We start from the raw sequence: 21,812 nt of genomic DNA, 5'->3' as shown, positions 1-21,812 counted from the left end.
GATGAATCATTAGGGGTTCTGTTTTGAGAAGGATTGAGAACAGGGAATAAGCATTTTTAGCAAACTCCCAACTATGCTTGACGCTATTGTCCATGGACCACATCAGGCACAGCACTTTTCCCTACTCCTAACCCATATTTGTTTTTCCACTCTGTGAAGTGACTTGTGAAAATGAGTGCTTCCTTCTGCTCAGAGAAGCAGCCCAGGATTCCTCCCTTACTCCACTGTGCCTCCTACCTGCCTCCGGATGCTTCTCTTCCCTATTTCTGGCCCTTAGTGTGTGCTTTCCTGGAGACAAATTTTAACTTCCAGGTTTCTCCCCGGTGTTTCTTGCCTTCTCACCCCAAATAGAATAATAAATTGAAATGCACCATTTCATGATGTCAAAAGGCAGAGAGAACTTCAAACGCGCTGCTTACTTTGCTCCACACATTAAGAAAAGGCATAAACAAAAACCGTGTTGATCGTGGTCACTGAGGCAAGATAGGCTTAGATTTTATGAAACGGTGACCTCCTCTTATAAACTAAATACCCAGACACTCACAGTCTCATCTGGTCTTGATTTTCAGTTATCAATAAACTGATACAGCTTCATATTTTATTTGCATTATAGCTTGTTTTCATCTAGTTTATGTTTCTTACTGTATAGGTTTTTAAGGCTCATCTATTTCAAGTCTCTCTCACACACACATACACAAACACATACACACACACACACTTTCAAAATATATAGGCTATCCAACCCTTGTGTGTGTGCCAGATGATGGAGAAAAGAGTCAGTTTTCTTCATTCAGTGAAAGTGAAAATAAGGTGCATGTTTCATACCAGAAAGAAACATCCAAAACCTGCTGGGTAAGTCTGAAAATGACTAGTAGGCAACAAAACAAAAGCGCAGAATGAACTAGGAAAAGAACATACTCAGAGCTGCATGAACAACACACCCTCCTACAGGATGAAAACCATCAAGGATGACCCTTGCAATACCTGTCTGACCTTCTAATTTCTTAGGTGAGGATCAAAGCTTAGGCAGGTGTCTTCTGGCTCAGAGCTCTCTGCACCTGGGTCAGCACCATCCTCTCTTCCCACTGCAGGGGATAGGATATTGAAAATAAAACATATAAGTTTTAAGTTTTGATAAATGTGCACACCTATGTAACACCTACCCCAATCAAATAAAAAATACTCTGTCACTCTGGGACGTTCTCTTATGTTCCTATTTAGTCAGCTGTTCTTGTCCCTAGGAAAACACTAATCTAGTTGTATCACACAGAGCTGTTTTACATGCCCTACAAGCCTACTTAAATAGAGTATAAGGAATGCACTGCTTTTTGTCTGGGTTCTCTCATCCAGGGCAATGTCTGTAAGATTCCTTCATACTGCTACATGTACCAAGGGTGTGTTCAGGCCAGAGCATGAACAAAACCTTGCAGTATGTCTGCCTGGAGGAACATAAGCCAGCAAATGAACCTAGATTACCAGTGAGACGGATCTGTGATCAGTCCTATGAAGGACTGTCTTAATTTGGTTAATAGAAATGGTGGGAAGATCTACCCCAAATTTGGGCAGCATCATGTCATGGGCTGGGTCCTAGACTAGGTGAAAGAGGAAACTGAGCAGCAAGCATGCATGCCTTAATTCAGTGCTGTCTGGTCTTGACTATAAATGTGACATTACCATTGGCTTAAAGTTTCTGCCTCCTTTCCTTCCAGGCAATGGGAAAGTAAAGGGAAACAGTAGCTCTTGCTAATGACCCTAGATTATAACCAACATCCTTTGAGCTAGACTCGAGGGAACTTGCAAAGTGTCCCATTCAGATACACCCAGTTCTCCTGTATAGATATATACAGGAGGGGCTTTGTATAAAGCCCCTCCCATCCCACCCCCCAGATTTGGACCAAGCTCTGTCAATCTGAGGCATGCTGGGCAGTTTCCAAATGGAAAGTAAAGAGCTCATGAATGACTTACACAGTGGAACCTAAGCTGAAGAAAAAATGCCTCAGTTGCCTCATCCTGTGAGGGACAACTGTCAGCTGTCCTCTATGGCAGGTGACCCAGACATTTCCTAGCATGATTAAACTCCGTGGAAGTAATTTATGTCTTTAAAACTCCTTACTGATCTTCTTTCCTTTCTCCCCTTATTCTTCCAACTCACTCAGGGCTTTTATCCAGACATACTCCCAAATAATCTATGGATACCCAAATTTGTATATAACCAAATACATACGTAAGAAATCTCTGTTTGAGGCATGCCACACTAATATAGAAACTAACCTCAGAGCAGTACCTTGAGCATATAGATGTTCCGACTGAAGGTAAACCTTTTTGGAGAAAGGAATAGAGGAAGAGAAACACAGTGTTCTCTAAATCAAGTCCCCAAGTTGGAATGAAGGGGAGAAACGGTTACTCATGATAGACTTTGCTCCCAAATCATCCACGGCATCACACCTGAAGGGTTCCAAAGCATTTATCCGGGAGATTTCTTAGCCAGTGGTTCAAGGCTATTGGCCAAGACACCTTGCTCCAGGTAGCAGTCTCACACAAGAATGGAGTAATGTCTAGCCAATGCCTGCTTTTCCTAAGATAAGCAAGCCACAAACCACAGGTAGAGGATATGATCCCAAACATAATAGTCTTACAATATGACAGTTTTCTTTGAAAGGGTTATACAAATATATTTCTCTCACTTGAAGACTTCAGTAGAAAATAATTATTCTTTTCTATCGCAATATATATTAAAAATGTTCAAATGTGGTTTTGTAGGGAAGTCTGCCAAATATTTTGAGGCACCATATCCAGCTTTGCCTAATTTTAGACAGCTTGGCAAATCAAGTCTCAAGTACTCTTTCATACAAAATGAGTTTGCTAAAAAGGCTAAAATATATGCCTTTATATTAAACACCAATTTTTAAAAGCCGTCTTTGGCCTCTTCGGGCTATCACATGCTGAGACGGATGGTGCTGAAAAGCTGTTGCTCCATGCTTTTCTAAGCTTTTCCTACCACCAAGAAACAAAACAAACAAGCCTGCTACCTTCAGAAACTGCCACATACGTGACAAGGAGGTTGTTTGCAGATAAACCAGATGTTTTATTACCAGCCTAGCATACACAGTCTCCACAACTCGACTCATGGCCTCTTCTTGTTCCTATGAGTTCATGCCAACAACTAGAAACGAGCACAAAGGCTGTGCGAAATGTCGCGTTTGTTCGAGTGTTTGTGTTGGCTTCCTTAAAATCGGCTGATTTCCAAATCCCCTCCCCACCCCACCTTACTTGTATTTATGCTGTGGGTAGAACAACCTGGAGCCCATATTTAAATACAAAATGCTTTGTGGCCATTCGTGCAAATCTCTTTATCGGGGTCTCACACATTAACGCCCTTCACAATTGACCCACAGGCCGATTGTTTAATGTAAGGCTTCCACAGGGCTGTTTCCATGTTTCCACCGAAGTCCAGCCTTGTTTTTAGTTTTCTTAGCTTTTCTGGACAATCAAAAGGAAGTGGAACCGAGCCGGCTAGCTGAGGCTGGAACTGCCCTGTCTCCTCCTACCTTCTGTCTCGGTTTTGTTTTTCTACTTTTTTTTTCTTTTTCTTTTTTCCTCCTCATCACTTTTGATCATAGCGAAAACCGAGCCAGACAGGGAGGCTGCTTGCTCACGATCTGGTGTCCGCTGCTTTTTCCCCTTCTGCTCCAAGCTCCCGGGAAGCCCCTGACCAGGAAGCAGTACTGTTACCTCCCTGATTTCAGCAGAAGCAGATTCTCTGCAACTGAGAAGTTCATATAATAGGACATGTGAATTTCCACATCTCCTCTTCACCTAGGGAGATGCCTTAGCCAGCTTCAGCCTCCACAGTACTTTCCCTGCTTCCCATTTTCTCCTTGTTTTGTTTTTTATTTTTTATTTTTGGAGAAAAAAACAAAAAACAAAACAAGGGTTGCAGCACACGCAAACTGAGCAGACAAGATGCCAGAGGCACTTTCTTTGAAAGTTCTCACAGGGTTGTATGGCCGGTGACTCATGCTCCAATACAGTGTTCTCGGCTACAAGCTAGAAACTGATTTATATTTACGAGTGTTTATGGTAGCACTGGAAACAGGCTACAATACGACTACAGACAATAATAATGTCCGTCTTAGATGATGGCTACGAAGGCTTAAAGTATCCCAGGAGAAGCCTCAGTGAATATGCAGAAATGTCAGTCATCATCATCTTCACGAGTTATGAATCATAGTTAAGACCTGAGAGGTCTTGATCTGGGTGGGGTGGCTCACACCTGTAATTCTAGCACTAGGGAGATGGACACAGGAGGATCTTGAGTTCCAAAACAACCTGGGAAATACCACAAGATCATGTCCTGAGACTAATAATGAATGTCTCTGTTGTGCCTGATAAATCAATCAAGCTTTGGGAGAGGCAAATATGTGTGTGCAAATGCTTGTTCTACAGCTTCCACTCTCATGGGCTATGGCATCTCTGCTCCAGAAGCCCCCAAAATCCCTGTTTGTAAAAAGGAAGCTAATAAAGGCCCTATCTGGAAGCACCACTCTGAGGACTGTGTTTATGCAGATTCTTGACACAAGTATTCTGCATATCAATACATGCTGTGCATATCAACATGTGGATATCATATTTAATATGAATTATGTCTCTAATACATCTTATTGCAAGGGCAAAATTCAAATAGGCCCAATGGATAAATGCATACCTACTTGTCCTTATACCATAAAGACACAAATACTTGCATAATTGGTTCATTGGATGGTAAAGGCATTCTATGTTAAGACACTTAGGAAATGAAAAAGAGAGCCAATGAGGCAAAAAAAAAAAAAAAAATACCAAGATTCACTTTCCTGGGAGATAGTTCTATGTTTCTCTAATTAAGATATGCAGCCCTGATTGCAATCATCAGCATTTATATCATAATAGCTTAACATTAGGTATGGTTATCTACTGGTCATATTCATAAGTATTCTATTCACATCCATAAACACTCAAAATAAATCTTCGAGGAGGGCTGCTAGTTATTCAAGAAGCTGATCTGGACCCACTCATTCTATTCTAAAACACCCTTTTCATAGAAATCTATTTCCAAGAAGCTGGTAGAAAAGGAAAGCAAGGTCCCTGGAGGATCTTGTAAGATATGCTGACTACGTCATTGACTCAATTCAAGTTATCTGTTGCCTCTGATTTCAAGGAATATCTTCCTGGGTGCCAAGAAAATTGAGTACACCATTATACTTCCTTGCTTCTGTATGTAGGGAGAGCTCACCTGAAATCTATAAACCTGCTTAAAGCTAGTCATTGAGCAGTGGCAAAGACATTCTCAAGGCTTTTAAGTGCTACAGGAAGAACAAACCCAGGTTGATATTTAGGGTATTGGTTTTTGAGAAAACAAAAGAAAATGGTCTCTGAAATATATAGATATCTCATCTTCCACTGCCCACTCTGGTAAAAACCAGTGTGCCTTACTTTCATATTCTCTGTCCCACATCCTCGAGAATAATTTATGCCACACAGTAGATGACAACATAATTTTAAAACTTTGCTGTGTTTTTCTGAAGTCACATAGGTAAGATGACATATTTCAAAGCCAAGACATGGTCCCTCAATGTCCCTCCTTCTAGATACTTTAGAAAACTGTCTTCTCCAATTCTTTAGTGAGCTTGGAATCAATCAGCCATCCCCTACCAAGGAGCAGCCATTCCATATGAAACAAATTCAGTGAACTGCAAATGTGGCCACAATTCTTTTCCAACATCCCCATCTTTTATCCATACCACTTTTTAATAAAAATTTGAAGCTCTTCTCATGAAAAAGTGGAGTCCATTTCCTTGTCTCTTAAATCTGAGCTGTATTTGTGACTTTCTTGTGCTAATAGAATGTGATAGAAATGACCTTCTGGAAATTCTGAGGCTGAACCTAAAGATACCTGCATAATGGTCTTAAATCACTGCTCACTGGTCACATGAGAAACCTCTCATTCACTGAATGCCAGGCGGGAGAATGCAGGGAACAGAAATATGTCACCCCAGTGGGACCTTCAAGAACTGAGCAGATGACATGTGAGCAAAGCCACCCAATGGAAGATGAAAGAACACACGGCAGTGAAATACATCACCCCAATGGGTCATCGACAGCCGTCGTGGCAGAGGACAGTTGCTGCATGAGCTCTTCCTAACTCAGATCTACAGAGAAGTTCAGTGAGCCCAGTTTACATTTCTAACTTATCAAGCAGCAACCTGCCTAAAAGTTCTGTTAAACCACAGAATCTTAGTACCATGGTCAGTGTTCTTGTTACTCACTTGTCCTCCCATTTTAAAGAAAAATCTATATTCTTAAATAAGTCTACTGTTTTAAAATGTTTAAATGTTTTTAAATTAATATATTTGCCATCAGAGTTATTAAAATTTTGTGCATGTTTTTTAAAAAAACATCTAACTTTTAAATAAGGATGAAAAAAAATAATAAACCTCAGAGAAGACTCATGCCAGGACTTAATTTATTTCTAATAAACTAATAGTTATGTATACTTATGGGTAAAGTACAATGCTTTGTTCTAGGGATAGATTATAGAGAGCTAATAAATATATCTAGCTAACTCAATAATTATCATACTAGTGTGATTAAAATTCTATTATTTTAGCAATTTTGAAATATGAAATACATTATTATGAACTTGGTTACCATGGCCTGAAAATTATTCCTTCTATTCTAATTGATACTTGGTACCAATGACAGTATTTTTGATGCCTGGGTCCCCAGCACTGACTGATTCTTGTCCTCCATGAACATGGCTCTCCAACAGCTCTTTTGATAGGATCAGGCATCTGTATTCTTATGACAAGTTCTTTTGGCACAAAGTTTTCCAATTTACTGTAAAACCACAAGTTATACTGAAGACTTCAGTTCAAACTATATTCTTCTAATAAACACTTTAGGCCAGAGAGGAAGGCTAGTTATTACTTAAGGTCATATGACCGTAAGAAGCAGAGGTCAAGACAGAATCTGAACACCCTACTTGAGAAGAGGATCATCTCGGCATGTGAGATTGTCATCATAGTCATTACATAAACCACCCCAGTGTCAGCAAAGAAAGAGAAGACAGGTGCTCATAAAAAGTCTCTTCCATAAAGAAGTGACTAACACTATAAGGTTTTCACCCTAATGATGGTCATTGGGTAGCAAATAGGTTTTTTTTTTTTTTCTAGTGGTGTGGTCTTCAGAATGGTCATTCAGTGTCTCAGGCTCCTTCCAAATCTTGACTCTCTTCTGGGTCCTCAGAGCCCTCAGCCATTATCCTACACAGAGACATGGAGGAAACAGAAGGAGATGTGAACAAAAGGGTTTTATGAGCCAGGCCTAGATGCAGCTACCTTTTGTGCCTACGTCCCATTAGACAGAGCATAGGAGCATGACCACATCAACTCTAAATGGCAAAATATGCAGCTACATCCCCAGTGAAATATGAGGACATTGAAGCTAACAGCTCTCAGCAAATTTTACACAGAATCAAATTGTGGAGATTAAGTGCTTACTGGGGGAAAAAAATCACTGTATTTCAAAAAGTGACCAACACAAAAATAAAACCATATTGCATTCATTACTGAATAAAAAATAATTAAAAATGCTATGCACACATTAGAACACCCAGAAGCTGAAATTCCCACATTCATGGCAACTTACTAAAGAAAAGCTCATTGAGGGTAGAGAACCCAGCTCAAAATGTACTATTGTCTTGCTGTAATATTCTGCAGGATTTTCATTCCTTGCCCCAAATAAGCCTGGGATTAGAGGGCAGTCTACAAGTAAAACCACTGCTTCTTTTTTTCTTTCTTTCCTTCCTTCCTTTCTTCCTTCTTTTCTTCTTTCTCTCCTTTCTTTCTTTCTTTCTTTCTTTCTTTCTTTCTTTCTTTCTTTCTTTCTTGTTTTTCTTTTCTTTTAAGGCAGCAACTATAACAGCTTATTAACCACCAGCTTACTCTTAAAATGCTGGCATAACTTTAGATTCCCTCAGATACATTTAAAGGGAAAAAATATCCTTTACTTCTCTCCACCCCAGCAGATTCCTTTTCCCCTTCCAATTTCATAAGAAAGTCCTCAGGAAAAATAGACATTATAACAGTATCAAATTAATGGATGAATTGAGCCTACATTTTTCTTTTCCCATGATGCAGTCTAAATACTGAAAAAAAAAAGGACCAGACAGAAAGCAGGATTCATCCATCTACATTCCAAGACACGCTCCAGTTACCCAATCACTAAAATGCATTGCCAGCATGCAAAGACCATGATTTGGATGAAAAAGCAGAGATTTTCAGTATATTCAAGTCATAATCCTTAGTTGATAATGCAGACTAGACAATCACTAGGCAGCCAATGAGCTGAAAGGACATGGAGGGCAAAGTAACAACTGCCTGGCTGTAAGGTGTGGCTCTCAGAACCATTGCTTCTAGGGTTACAAAACAAAGCTGGGAATGCATACACTCTCCCCCTATTTTCACATTGCTTTGCTTTTCAAAAATGTTTCACTACTTTTCTTCCATCCCTCCCCGACCCTCCTCCAGGTCTTTCTAAAGACAGAGAAGAAACCTAAATTTTTTAAATAATTGGTTTTCAAAATATGCTAAGCATTTGGAGAGTAATTAGAAACAGTTTTAGTCCCTCATTATTCTAAAGCAAATTATTATTGATTTACAGCAGACAGTTCATCTGATATCTCTCAAGCAGCCATAAAATGTAGACTGTGTATTAAAAATGGTTGATGTCTTTCTGGCAATAGCACCTACGCTCAGCCAATGACAGACCTTTCCAACTGGATGAAAAACAGCCCAGTCTTGCTGTGTGTTCTGCTCACTTTTGTGCATATGCCAAAGAGCCTATACTCACATGTACTTATTTTTGGATTGGCTTCATTTTTCAGAGGGATTTGTAGACACTCTGTTCATACTAGCAATTTGCAAAACAAGGAAGTTCATTTGCTAACATGATCGTGGACTTACAGCTAAACATGCCCTATTATAGCACATCTAAAAAAAAGGTTTATGACTCCTAAACAATCTCAATGAATACACTAGGGTTGTCTCATAGACATGCAGGAGCACACCTACTCTTTTCCTCAGGGGTAGAGATCTGGGCTCTATAATTTAGCAAGTTCTAAGCCTTAGCAAGCCTCAGTCTTCTTCGCTGAAAGACAGGGAAGTGAAGAGTTTTTATACTCATGATCATCATAAAATACAACCAAGGTTTGAGCTTCATCATAGTTCTAGGTGTGTGAAGAAACTCTCTGATTACAGCAACGTAATAGTGCAGAACCCAGTATTACCAGATGGATTTATTATATAATTTTACTTATAACTTGGGCAGGTCTGCAAAAGGCCAGCAGTATTTGGTGCACCAATATGGGGCAGAAAACCAGACCTAGGCACTAGATTCAGGCTTAGGGCCCAAAACCAGATCCAGACACAGGAGCTGACCAAGAGAGCTGAGAACACAGAGCTTCCCCTTCACCTTCTTCTTCCTCTCCCAATCCTCTTCCCCTTTGGCTTCCTCTTCTCCTCCCTCTTTGACTCCCCATTCCATTCCCACTTCCTCTACTCCTTCTCCTCTCTCTTCTCCTCCTCCTTCCCCTCCTAGTTTCCCTCCCCCACCTTCTGCCCCTCCCCTTTCCCTCCTACTTACCCTCTCCCTTCCCTTACATCTCCCCCCCCCATTTTCTCTTCCATTTCCCCTTCCCCTTCCACAATAAATAACAGCTCTGCCTACCTCAGCTAGTAACAAGGATTACCCTAGGCCAGGTTGATTTCTTTTTTCTTCTGATCCTCCCAGAAGGATATATTCTTGCCAAAGAGATATTTGGAGTTCACATATTGCAGAATTGGTATAGGATGAAAAAGAAAATAACAAAAAACCCACGCCAAAAGAAGTTTGAGAATCATTAAATAAGAGACCCTGAGGAGAAAGGTACTTCTGGTATGCCAGGGAACTTGTTAAAATTGTTAAGAGGAAATATGAACTTCAGTTATTGAGATATAGTTTAATATTCTTTACAGTACTTCAGAAATGTAAATGAAGAATGTATTTTTAATTTTATTTTTTCTCTAGTTTTATTGAAGGGTTATTGACAAAAATTTGTGTAGGTTTATAAAGTATAACATCATGTTTGATGTATTCAATTATGAAAGGGTTACCACCTTGGAGTTAATTAACATATCTATTGCTTCACACAGTTACATGGTTTTATATGTATGAAGAGAGCATTCAATATTTATTGTCTTAGCAAATTTTTTTCTGCGAAATAGCAGGTACATTAACTAGAGTTACCATACTATAAAATGCATACACCCTACATAGCTGATTCTTCGATCAACTTCTCGCTTTCATCCTGTTCTCAATTCATGGTAACCACCTCTCTCCTCTACAGTTCCATGAGAAGACTCACCTAGATTCCATACATAATGCAGATCCTGTAGCATTTTTCTTTCTGAGATTGGCCTTCTATCACCTAGCATATCTTCCTAGACATTGCATGTTGTCTTAAGTGACCAAATTCTTTATTCTTCATAGTTAATTATATTTCCTACTTATGCCAGAAGTTATACTCATAAAGTCTCACCAATATGACTGCCAAGACATGGCATGCCAAAAGAAAGATGGCACCAATGGACATGCCAAAGAAGACAGGAAAAGCTTTTACAAAGAACTATAGGCAACTAAGGGAAGAGGTGAGCAGGAAACATAACTTCTCCAGGAAAGCACACACCAGTTTGTTGTTCAGTGCCCAGAAAACACATGTACAAGTAACATTATATGGGCTGAATAACTTATATTTAGGAATATATGCATATATATATATATATATATATGTATGTAATACCAATAAATAAAAGAGTCTACATGTTTTAAGAAGAGCATAGAGGAGTATATGGGAGGGTTTCCAGGGGGGAAAAGGAATGGAAAATATAATTACATTATATTATCACATATATGTAATATATTAAAAATATTCCAATGATGTGATTTTTTTTATGTTTTCATATATTCGTATAGTTGTACACTGCTTATATTCCCACTTTGCTGCATTTTCGTCTGTCAACATATGCTCAGGCTGATTCTCTGCCTTAACTATTAGAAACAGCAAGATTTCTTCTTGGATACTGAAGTGTATGGATATGTCTGTACACACATACACAATGTATACATATTTTTCTTACCCTAACTTATATGGCTTTTAGTTTACAAAAGTTTGCATTAACTTTTCCTATTACTCAGGGCTACCAGATATTCAAGGTTAAACTTGCTAAGGCTTCTTGATCATTAGTAACATATGCTTTCCCTTTTAAACATATTCCAGTTTACATGAGTTCACAGTTACTCTCCAACACCAACTGTTTCTGTTGTTCCTGTTCTTTTTTATTTTCATCTCCAACTTAAGTTGTTGGTTCTGCATCATCCAATTTGCACTTGGAAAAAAACTGTTCTTCATTGATGTTTTTAGCAAATAAACTAGCACCTTAACAAATCAAAGCATTGTAGAAGCAACTTAAGTCTACAAAAGCCAGCTTTGTAAGAATATCTTTTCACCAGGTGAGCCTCAGTGATCTGATGAGTTTATCATGCACTCTAACAAGACTTCCAAATACTTTCTATCAATATGTCCTTCTCTATTCATTGCAGACAGAGGCTAGGTAGAAAGGCCAATTCATGTTTGTATTATAAACATTATTCCTTAAATAATAAAGAAACTTGGATTGTAGATATTGCACAATGGTAGAGAACTTTCTTACCAAGTCTAAGGCTTTGGGTTCAATGTCCTATAAGATGAAATTTAAAGAACATTGACCCAGCTAGCTCCCAAATAATTGAAATAAAACCTTTTGATTTATTCCACAAGCTTTTAGCACAATAACTATGCAGCTATTCCTGATATTCTATGCTATCTACATACTTCCCCAGCTATATGCCCCAAGTGACTTGCAGTTTGAACCTCCCTGGCTTGCTCTGTGGGTCCTCATAAAAAACTATCTTGGCAACTACTCTTCATGCCTGACCTCACAGATATTCTTCCTTTTTTTCCACCTTGTGGTCCTTCTACTCCTGGACCTCACCTGCCTCCCGCCTAGTTATTAGCTGTTCATCCATTATTAACTAATCAGAGATAATTGGGGAACATTCTTTATAAGACATTGATACAGGAGATTTTTCAGTATTCATTACAATTAGAGTGGAACTATAACTAGATCTCAGGACACAGAAATCAGCATCTGAATATACAGAGCACAAGACAACTCCCCAGCACAAAGAAATGATGGAGAGAAGAATTAAATTTAACATGACAAAGCCATTAACAACTCTAGATCTTCCAGCACAAAATATAAGTTAGTCAGAAAAGCAGAGTTTTCATGAAGGCATGAAGGTTAACTACCCATTATCCTCATTTTTTGCCTTGTGCTGTACATTAGGACAGTCATAAACCAGGCCAGACTAGTCTACTAGGCCAGAAAAGTAACAGTAACATTCCAAGTCAGAAATTGAGATACTTGTGAATGTCATATAATATATGTTTATTTTGCGTTCCAAAAAAAAAAAAAATCCAACAAGACATAAGAGAATTTTAGTGGGAATGTTTGCATTCTGTGAGCACCATCTTAGGATACCAAGCAAGGACAGCTAGCCATGGGGTCTTGCTTTAGTTTGGGTTACTATTGTTGTGATGACACACCATGACCAAAACAACATGAGGAGGAGAGGGACTATTTGGCTTACATTTTCTCATCACTGTTCATCATTGAAGGAAGTCAGGACAGGAACCCAGACAGGGCCAGGACCTGGAAGCAGAATCCCATGTGACCCCAGTGAATGAGTAGGTAAGAAAAGGCAAAAATACTGATTCCCGCCTCTTGGGAGAAAGTGAAGACAAGTCATGAGAATCGCTGAAGATGTCTAGAAACAAGGCAGATCAGAACAGCTCCAGCTTCCTCCTAGTGGGGAGGAGAGACACATCACCCCATCATCGCAAAAGTGCCCAAGCAAAAGACACTCTGAATACAAGCCAACAAACCTCAAATCCAGATGCGGGACTCGCTTAGACAGTAATTTCTCCCCCAAATGGTCAACAATGCAGAGAAATCTCATTTGCTCAGGCTTTGTGAATGGGAGGAATTAGCTGGGCACAGCCTTGGGAGTTCAAAACTGACATATAGTCTAGGTGGCTGAGAGCAGAAAATCAAACAAGCCAGGGGATCTAGTTTGACCTACCACAGCCCAAGTGTGAGGGACAAACCAGGAGGCCGGTTTGGAGGGCAGGAGGATAGATGTGGGCAAGCCAAAAGATGCAAGCAGCAAATGGCTTAGCTTGAGCTAGAAAGTGAATAGAGACTATGGACCTAGTCATGGTGTCTGTGGACGAAGCTCATCAGCTGAGTTTGATAGCTCTGAACCTGAGGTCCGTGGGTAGAATAAGCCTAGAGCCACCTAGCTGCCTTTCACTGGAAAAATACCAAGAACACTAAGGTGCTAGCAAGGCAAGTGACACATACAGCTTCGTTTCTCCAGAAGGCTGATTGGCAGCTAGAAAGTCTTGAAGGTACGAAGACGGGTTCTCTACAGTGTAGATCTCAGTGCTTTCTGCGCTCTGACACAGCCAGAAAAACAGTGTCCACCTGCCTAAAACAGTCGTCATCTCAGGACCTACGGACATCTCCAGAGGATGGGTGACTTTGCCCAGCCCATACTGCAAAGCTAAATATAGAAAGCAGAACCCCTTGTTATGAGAAGGAAGGTTTCTTCCAGATTTACCTAATAGACACAGCAATAGGGAAATAAGAGTCCATATGTCCAGCTGTCCCCCACCTGTGAATATAACTTTAGTCTCAGTTTTCCAGCACTCAAAAGGTGGTCATTCTAACATGTCTTCCTTTTAACTTATTTCTTGAACCTTGTCTCTTATTCTTCAGACAGTATTTTCTCTTACATTTTTGTGTTTTTAAAAGACTCTGTTATTTTACGTATATGGCTGTTTTGCCTCCATGTATATCTGTGCAACACATGTGTGAAGTGCCCCCAGAGGCCAGAAAAAGGTGCCACTTCCTCTAGAACTGGAGTTACAGGCAGCTGTCTGCTGCCATATGGGTTCTGGGTACCATACCCAGGTCCTCTATATGAGCAACAAATCCTTTTAGGCACCTAGACACTTCTCCACCATTTATTTTTTAATCTAATTTTTAATGTTTTGATTCCCTTATATTCATTCATCTAATATTGTTTATTCATTGTCTATTATTTAGCAATCTTTTTTTCTGTTTTCTGCTATTTATCAATCTTTTTTCCTTAGACTTTTTTCTTTGTATCCTGTGGTCACCCACACCCCAAATCTACACATTTTATTTCCCTCTACTATACTTTAGATTTGATATATTATCTTTCTTAAAATTCCTCTTCCTATAATTACTCGATTTTGTTTTTGAACTTTTTGTATCTTGTTCTAATTTCCTGTTTGTTTCCCTTCCCCTCAATCAGAGTCTTTTCTAATCCTCTTCCTTCCCTTCTTATTTAACTTTATTTTTTTCTATTTCTCTCCTTTCCCTAACTGCTTCCTTTCTTTCACTTGCTTACTAACTCCATGCTTGACTCAAAATAATTTTTAAATTCATAACATATGCCACAATAATTTTGTTATTTTTTCTCTTATGGTCTTTGATGATATATTAGAAGAAATACAAATAGCTCCTAAATACTTAGAAAAGTGTTCAATATCCCCAGCCATCAGTAAAATGTGAATTAAAACTCTTTTGAGATTTTGTCTTGTCCTGGTCTGAATGCCCTTTGACAAGAAAATAGAGAACAATCAATGTTGGTGAGTATGTAGGGAGGGAGGAGCCTTTGCACACTGATGGTGGAAATTTCAATTGATTCTGCCACTATTGAAACCAGTATAGAGGTTTCTCAAAAGGCTAAAACAATGGTAATGGGGAGCACAGGGCCTAAACCAGCCATCTTCTGTAGCCCCGCAAGACCTCAAGTGGAGGGAGTAAGAAAGAAATCCAGGCACAAAACCTTCAAGCTACAGTTTGGCCTGCCTGCAGCATGTTCTGGGACCAGAGCCTAGAAGAATCATCATCAAAGACAGCAGAGAGACTTCATCCAACAACTGTTGAAAGCAGATGCAGAGTCCCACAGCCAAACAATACACAGAGCTCAGGGAGTCCTGTGGAAGAGGGAGAGATAGGATCAGAAGAACCAAAGGGGTCAGGGACACACCAGAACAGAGCCAAAAGAGTCAACTGACCAGGTCTCATGGGAACTTAGAGATCAGGGAGCCTATAGGAGTCTGAACTGCATGACTTCTATGTTATAGCTGAGTACCTTGGTGTTCTTGTAGGAATCCAGACAGTGGGAGCAGAGGCTGTCCCTGACTCTTGCCTACTAGTGGGACTCTTCGCTCACTACTGGGTTGCCTTGTCCAGTCTCGATATAATGGTATGTGCCTGATCTTATTGTAGCTTGGTATGCTGTGTTTGGTTGATGTCCCTGGGAGACCTGCTTTTTTGGTGGGAGGGTTAAGGGGGCATGGATCTGGGAGAGAAGGGGACAAGTAGGAAGAGGAAAAGGATGGGGGAAAGGGAGGAAATGGAAACTGAGTAGGGATGTAATATACAAGAGAAGAATAAAAAATAAGAAGGGAAAAAAGGCTAAAATAAAAACTGCCATATGACACAGCTATATTATTATTCTTCAATACATACTAAACATTCTAAGTCAACATATCACAGATATACTGGGACATCATGTGTATTGCTGCATTATTCACAATAGCCATAAAATGAAGGCAGCCTACATGTCCATAAATGGATAAAGATGTGATATGATGTACAACAATAGAATATTATTCAGCAATAAAAATGTAGGAAGCTAATAGAACTGCATAATAATTGGGTTAAACCAAAATAGCCCAGACTCAGGAAGACAAATACCACCTACTTTTTCCTATGTGCATCACTTAATTTTAAAACCACACATACACACACACACACACACACACACACACACACACACACACACACACATCTCTTTCTAGGGGGTCTTGAACAAAAGAGATCTTAACAAATATTAAGGGAGAGGGAAACTGGTAAAGGAGAAAGTTTAATCTAGGGCTGAGGACCAGCTGGGTGGGTAGCAGGTATGAAGAGAACAACAGGAGAGAAGGATGAATTAGAGCAAATCATAATGATGTGTATGAAATGCCATAATAAAACTGGTTACTTTGTAACTTTAAAGAAGTAAGACAATCATTTTTTAGGTGCAGATGAATGAAGATGAACATAGAAATGGGAAAAGTTCAGGGTGTGCTAAGTGACTTGCCCCACAGTAAGCATCCTTACATCACTTTCCACCTCCCAGTCTCCCCTTTCTCCCTGGGACCTATCAGCTAATCCCTGTGATAAGTTTCCAAAATGTTTCTTTGGCTCACTATACTAACACCCTCAATAAAATGTGCTCAATACCCTGAAAGTATGTCTGGCCATGCAGTTCCATACTCATATTCCTAGGTAATACGTCATTATTCATTTAAGTTGGATTTAGTGATCAGCGTGAGCTGAAAGAAGTTGTCCATGAAAGTAGTCAAGATGACATCATTCACCAGCGTTTCAATGTCATCCCAAGAGAATCCTCTTCAATAACTAACAGAACCTTAAAGATACAAGAAAACCTGAGAATTTAAATACCTCCAAAATGTAAATGTAACTCAGTTCAGGGATGCCTGTTAAACAGGGAACTCAAAATACTTGTTTGAGGGGCATTGTCCTGGCAGGGGTGGGAGGGTGGGGGTGGGCGTGGGACAATAGAGGGAGCACTTCCCTGAAATTAGTAAGAAATGACTAGGGTAGCATACCACAGCAAATGCAACTGCATAAGGTTGTGTGTAGAGACTGATGCTGCTCCCAGTTCTGACACTGCTAGGTGTTAAATTTCATCAGCTCTGTGAAGCAGATCAACCTATAAGCATGCTGCTCGTTTTCTGGTTCTTTTGCCACTGTCATTTTTACATAAACGTTCTCATTTTCGGTTCATTGTGGAAAAACCTTCTGTCAAGGTTAGTTTTTGTTGGCACAAACTACAATTACCTGGGAATGACTGCTGTGGGAGGTCCCAGCCCACTGTGGGTAGCACCTCTCCTGAGCAAGTGATGGGGGAATATGGTGAAGGTACATGAGCATGAGCCTGAGAGAAAGCAAGTGAGCAGCATCCCACTGTCGCTTTCTGCTTCAGGCTGCCACCTTGAGTTGAGCTTGTGCTTCCTTCAGTGATGGACTGGAACGTGGATGTGTGAGACAAATAAACCCTTCCCTTTCCAGGGGCTGCCTTTGGTCATGGTGTCTATGACAGCGATAAAAAGCAAACAGGACCATCTCGTTGGATTTAGTTTTTCTCATATCTGCATTATTATATCTTATATCATCTATATTCTACACTAGAATCCTCATCTTAATACTTGGGAAATCATTCTTTTCTTTGCTAAACTGAACTCTTCATTACACTTTTTCTGATGATTTGTTTTCCAAAACTGTAAAACAATTCTTGGGTTATTGTCATCAAGTCATATTCTCCACTCGCTTGCCTCTGATCTTAATCAACTCTCAAACTCAGTGAAGAACAGGTAGATCCCCATGCCAAACATTTTTTTTTCATAATATACAGGTATTTATTCAGTTACTATGAGTTTGGGGATTTATTTAGTTGAAAGTGAAATTAAAAGTAGACTAACTATGGTCTATATACTGCAATTGCAACATACATTACTTTTTTTATTAACCATTCCATTCATTTACATCTCAAATGATATCCCAATTCTGGGTTACCCCTCTACCAACACCCATCTCACATCTGCCCTCCCCCCTCCCCTTTGCCTGTATAAGAGTGCTCCTCCATCTACCCACACTCTCCCAAACTTAATGAAATTGGCACAAAATCCAAAGACCAGTGTGTGTGTGTGTGTGTGTGTGTGTGTGTATGTGTGTGTATGTTTGTGTGTATGTGCACACACGTGCGTGCGTGCGCGCATGCATGTGGAAAAGTATGGCACACACTTTTAGTCCCAGCCCTTGGGAGGCAGAAGCAGGCTGATTTCTGAGTTCAAGGCCAGCCTGGTCTATAGAGTGAGTCCAGGACAGCCAGGGCTATACAGAAAAACCTTGTCTCGAAAAAAAAAAAAAAAAAGGTATCAATCTACGTTCAAGCTCCCTGTCAAAGCAAAATGACTGCACATCTGCTTCAGTTCACTTTCTGCTTCTGGAAAACTCTCCATGCAAGATGTATACTGCAAAAGAAAGAAAAGGAACATGGTGCCTCAGATTGCAATCAGCATAAACTCCTAGTACACACAAAGCCCGGCCTGGATGTGGGTAGAAGAAAATAAAGTTTCAAAAAGAAAAAAAAATACTTTCAGAAGTATTTTTAAAATATGGTACTCCAGGGGAAAGGGCACCAGGAAACTGTGTGCGGGTGTAACCACAAATGGCAGACGGACAAAGCTAGGTGTGACCCAGAAATACAGCAAAGCCTTCATTAGCAGATTCGATGATACATAGCTCTCATTGTTACATAAGACCCAAGGAATTCCTCCCAGGATTCACACCCTTCTTCATAATCACACCAGTACCTGGCTAGGAAGCATGTCTTTGGGGGTTGGGCAGGGGGTGCATTCTCTGGATTTACAAGCATGTTGTGGTGAACATAGCTTAGCTGGGAGCTATTTCAAGATATTTCCCAGTTCCAAATCCTTACCCTGCAGTGGAAATTGAAACAGAATAAACTGCGTTTTAATAATTATTTTGATAAAGAAACAGAGTACCAGACTGTAAAGCTTGACTGAGGTCCCAGACAAAAGTCAGAGGAAGCACCTCATTCACTTTTCCCTCCAGGATGTCCCTTAAGCAGGCACAAAGGAAAGTCTGAGGTCAAATCAGAGGACAGCAACAGCCATAAATGTGAGCCCTTAGCTCGTGAGACTTGGGGGACTTATCAAGGTCTTGCTGTTTATCGTTTGCTACTTGATATAACAAGCCCTCCAGCTGTACTGTGATTTAAAGTATGTCATTCACAGAGACTCCAAAGGCAAGCATTACAAAACTTCCAGTTACTTGCAAAACCAGATAAATGAATCTGTCCAATTTATTCCTGCAACAGAAATACATTTTGAAACAAAAAGTAGGATCTGAGTATCATTGGGATTTGCATGGCTGGTTTCGGTTTGAGCTAAAACATAACCACATGCACTGTATTAAGGTTGCCTGATTTTGAGAGGCTTTTCATTTGCTAATTTAAAGAAACACTGTAAAGTTAAAGCAAAACTATGTTCTCCTCCTTGTCTGTGTCCCAAGGCTCCTGGAGGGCAGGGTTACATGAGTTATGAAAACTGCATGTGAAAGGCCTTGACTTTCCCAAGAAAGTTCCCAAATATAATATAGCAATGGATGTTTGTTCAGCAAAGCATAAGCCATGGAATTTCAGGCAGGCAGTTAGGACTTGAGAGGAAACAAACAGGCCCTGCCCACAGCAGAGCCGTAGGGGTATCTCTGCCTTCCCATCATTCCTCTCAGCTTCCACTCCTCACAAGCAATTGGCACTCACCAAATCTCTCAAAGATCATAGGCAGGAATGGTGGAATGCCCTTGAACTTCACAGATGTGTGTCTGTAGTTGTATGAGGTCAGTTCTAGGAAAGTAAAGCCTCAGAGGGGAGATTCTGATATAAGGGCTGTACCGGGAGGACAACTCAGTGGAGAAACCCACAAAGAAACAAGGGAAATAAAATAAGACAGGAAAGAGACAGTGCCTTCGTTCTCACCCCAGGTAGCTCTGGAGAGTATGTGGGTCTCCTATATAGAAGGGACATATGGCTAAATGCCATTAGTAGTCTCTACTTGAATAGCCTTGAGATGAGTACCCAGAACAATGAAGCAGGTCTACATGGGATGTTTAAAACATCTATCAGAGTTAGCATGGTCAGCCACTGGCTCAAAGACAGTTTATTTTTCTCAATATTGTCATTATAGTTATTTATTGGTATTGTCTCCTTTTGACAAAACTTTGGGGGCTTTGTGCATCAAGAAGAAATGTTTCTTTAAGGTTAAATAAAATATTTGATTTCAGACAGTCAATAACGACACATACATCATTGAAATTTTCTCATTTCTTCTCCTGGATGTAAGGGTGATTTATCTATTATCTCTTTACATAAAAGTCCAGTGGGTTCACATGGATCCCACTCTCCAGTTTAAAGGATGATTATACCACTTGTCCATCAAAGCTGACATCCCTTTAACTACAGGGTTGTTTGGGTTGCAGGCATGAACTCTCAACGGTATGGACTACATGGTTGCTGGAGATGAACAGGAATGGTGGTCAGATCTTGCAGCATGTAATTATTATATGACATCATGCACTCATCCAGTTGTTCATCTATTTAAAACATTTGTTGAGGTTTCATTCCTGTAAGTCCCTCAGGTAAGGCAATGAGCAAACCAGATAGGTCACCATGTTTGTCTACAATTAGGGCAAGGATGGAGGCAAGCCAATAGTTAAGTGTAGCAACAAAATAACTTTTGTGACTGCCAATTTTCAAAGAGAAAACAAATTATAGAATGAATAAGGAAAGGGTTAAGTGGGCTCAGTAGTTGCTCAGAGATGGGCACTTGGACAGAGACTAAGGTGACATAAAGAAGCAAGCTGTGGCATAATTATACCACATTTAAAATTAAGGGTATATTTTCCTATATTGTGGTTTGTCCCTTTATAAATCAGATACAAAGAAATAAACTTTGTATATTAGTACCATTTGTCCAATCCATTTGCTTTTTCTTTATAAAACCCAAACTCATTCATTAATCATGTTTAATCTGCTTAGTTTAGAGAACAATTTGGCAATTTTGTGGGTTTTTTTTTTTTTTTTGAGATTATCAGTCTCTGAAAGTGCCAGTGTTTTAAAATAGCATTCTTGTAATTTTACATGCTTTTGTGATGAAATGCTGTTATATAATTTTGACTTGGGTTCTTTACATTTGCATTTGTTAATGTAATTTGAAGAGGAATACTGAACATAAGTCCTGGATGATACTAATAAACTAATAATGGCAGAGGTGAAGAAGAAGAAGAAAAAGAAGAAGAAGAAGAAGAAGAAGAAGAAGAAGAAGAAGAAGAAGAAGAAGAAGAAGAAGAAGAAGAAGAAGAAGAAGAAGAAGAAGAAGCAAGCAAGCTGTGCAAGCATCTCAAAACTCAGCACCCAGGCACTTGTAGTACACTTAGGAATTACAAGCAAGAGTGTGAAGGTGGATGCGGTGCATAGGGATCCAACCTTATAAGGGGTTTGGTAAGTTTACAACTCAGCTGCGGAAGGAATTCCTTAACCTGCACTAAGACCGATCAGTAAGATAGCAAGTTCTCAGACATTGGGTTACGTTTGTCTTAACATTGGCCAGTAGATGAAAGTTTGTTTTTGTGTGTGTGTGTGTGTGTGTGTGTGTGTGTGTGTGTGTGTGTGTGTGTGTTCAGAGTCATGGAATAAGCAAGTGAATTTTTGATATTGAAAGACAGCCCAGTTTTTCAAAATCCAGAAGGACATCAGGTATTTTAACTGAGATATCTTATATAGTAATTATGGGAAATTTTTCTTGCTTTGTTAAAACATTCCCAAGATGTTAAAAGATATAGAGTTGGACTCAACCTTCCTTTGTCCTTGGCAATGTGATAAAACAGCATTTTTAGAAAGAATGCAAGTTGGAATTGACCTTGGCTCTACCAAGGGAAAGTTATCAAGGT

The 21,812-nt window shown here is 39.7% G+C and overlaps 1 long non-coding RNA gene across 1 annotated transcript in view; it reads right to left on the bottom strand.

Annotated features, from left to right (window-relative positions):
• Window positions 1-7,106: 7,106 nt before the first annotated feature.
• LOC116092381 overlaps window positions 7,107-21,812 on the bottom strand; it is a 34,056-nt gene continuing 19,350 nt past the window's right edge. Inside the window, exon 4 of the long non-coding RNA XR_004119235.1 lies at window positions 7,107-7,298. This is a non-coding gene — a long non-coding RNA (uncharacterized LOC116092381). The remainder of the gene's footprint in view (window positions 7,299-21,812) is intronic.

This window comes from Mastomys coucha, unplaced genomic scaffold (genome assembly GCF_008632895.1).
Source record: "Mastomys coucha isolate ucsf_1 unplaced genomic scaffold, UCSF_Mcou_1 pScaffold15, whole genome shotgun sequence".
NCBI lineage: Eukaryota > Metazoa > Chordata > Mammalia > Rodentia > Muridae > Mastomys > Mastomys coucha.
This window is presented reverse-complemented; position numbering and strand designations above follow the sequence as displayed.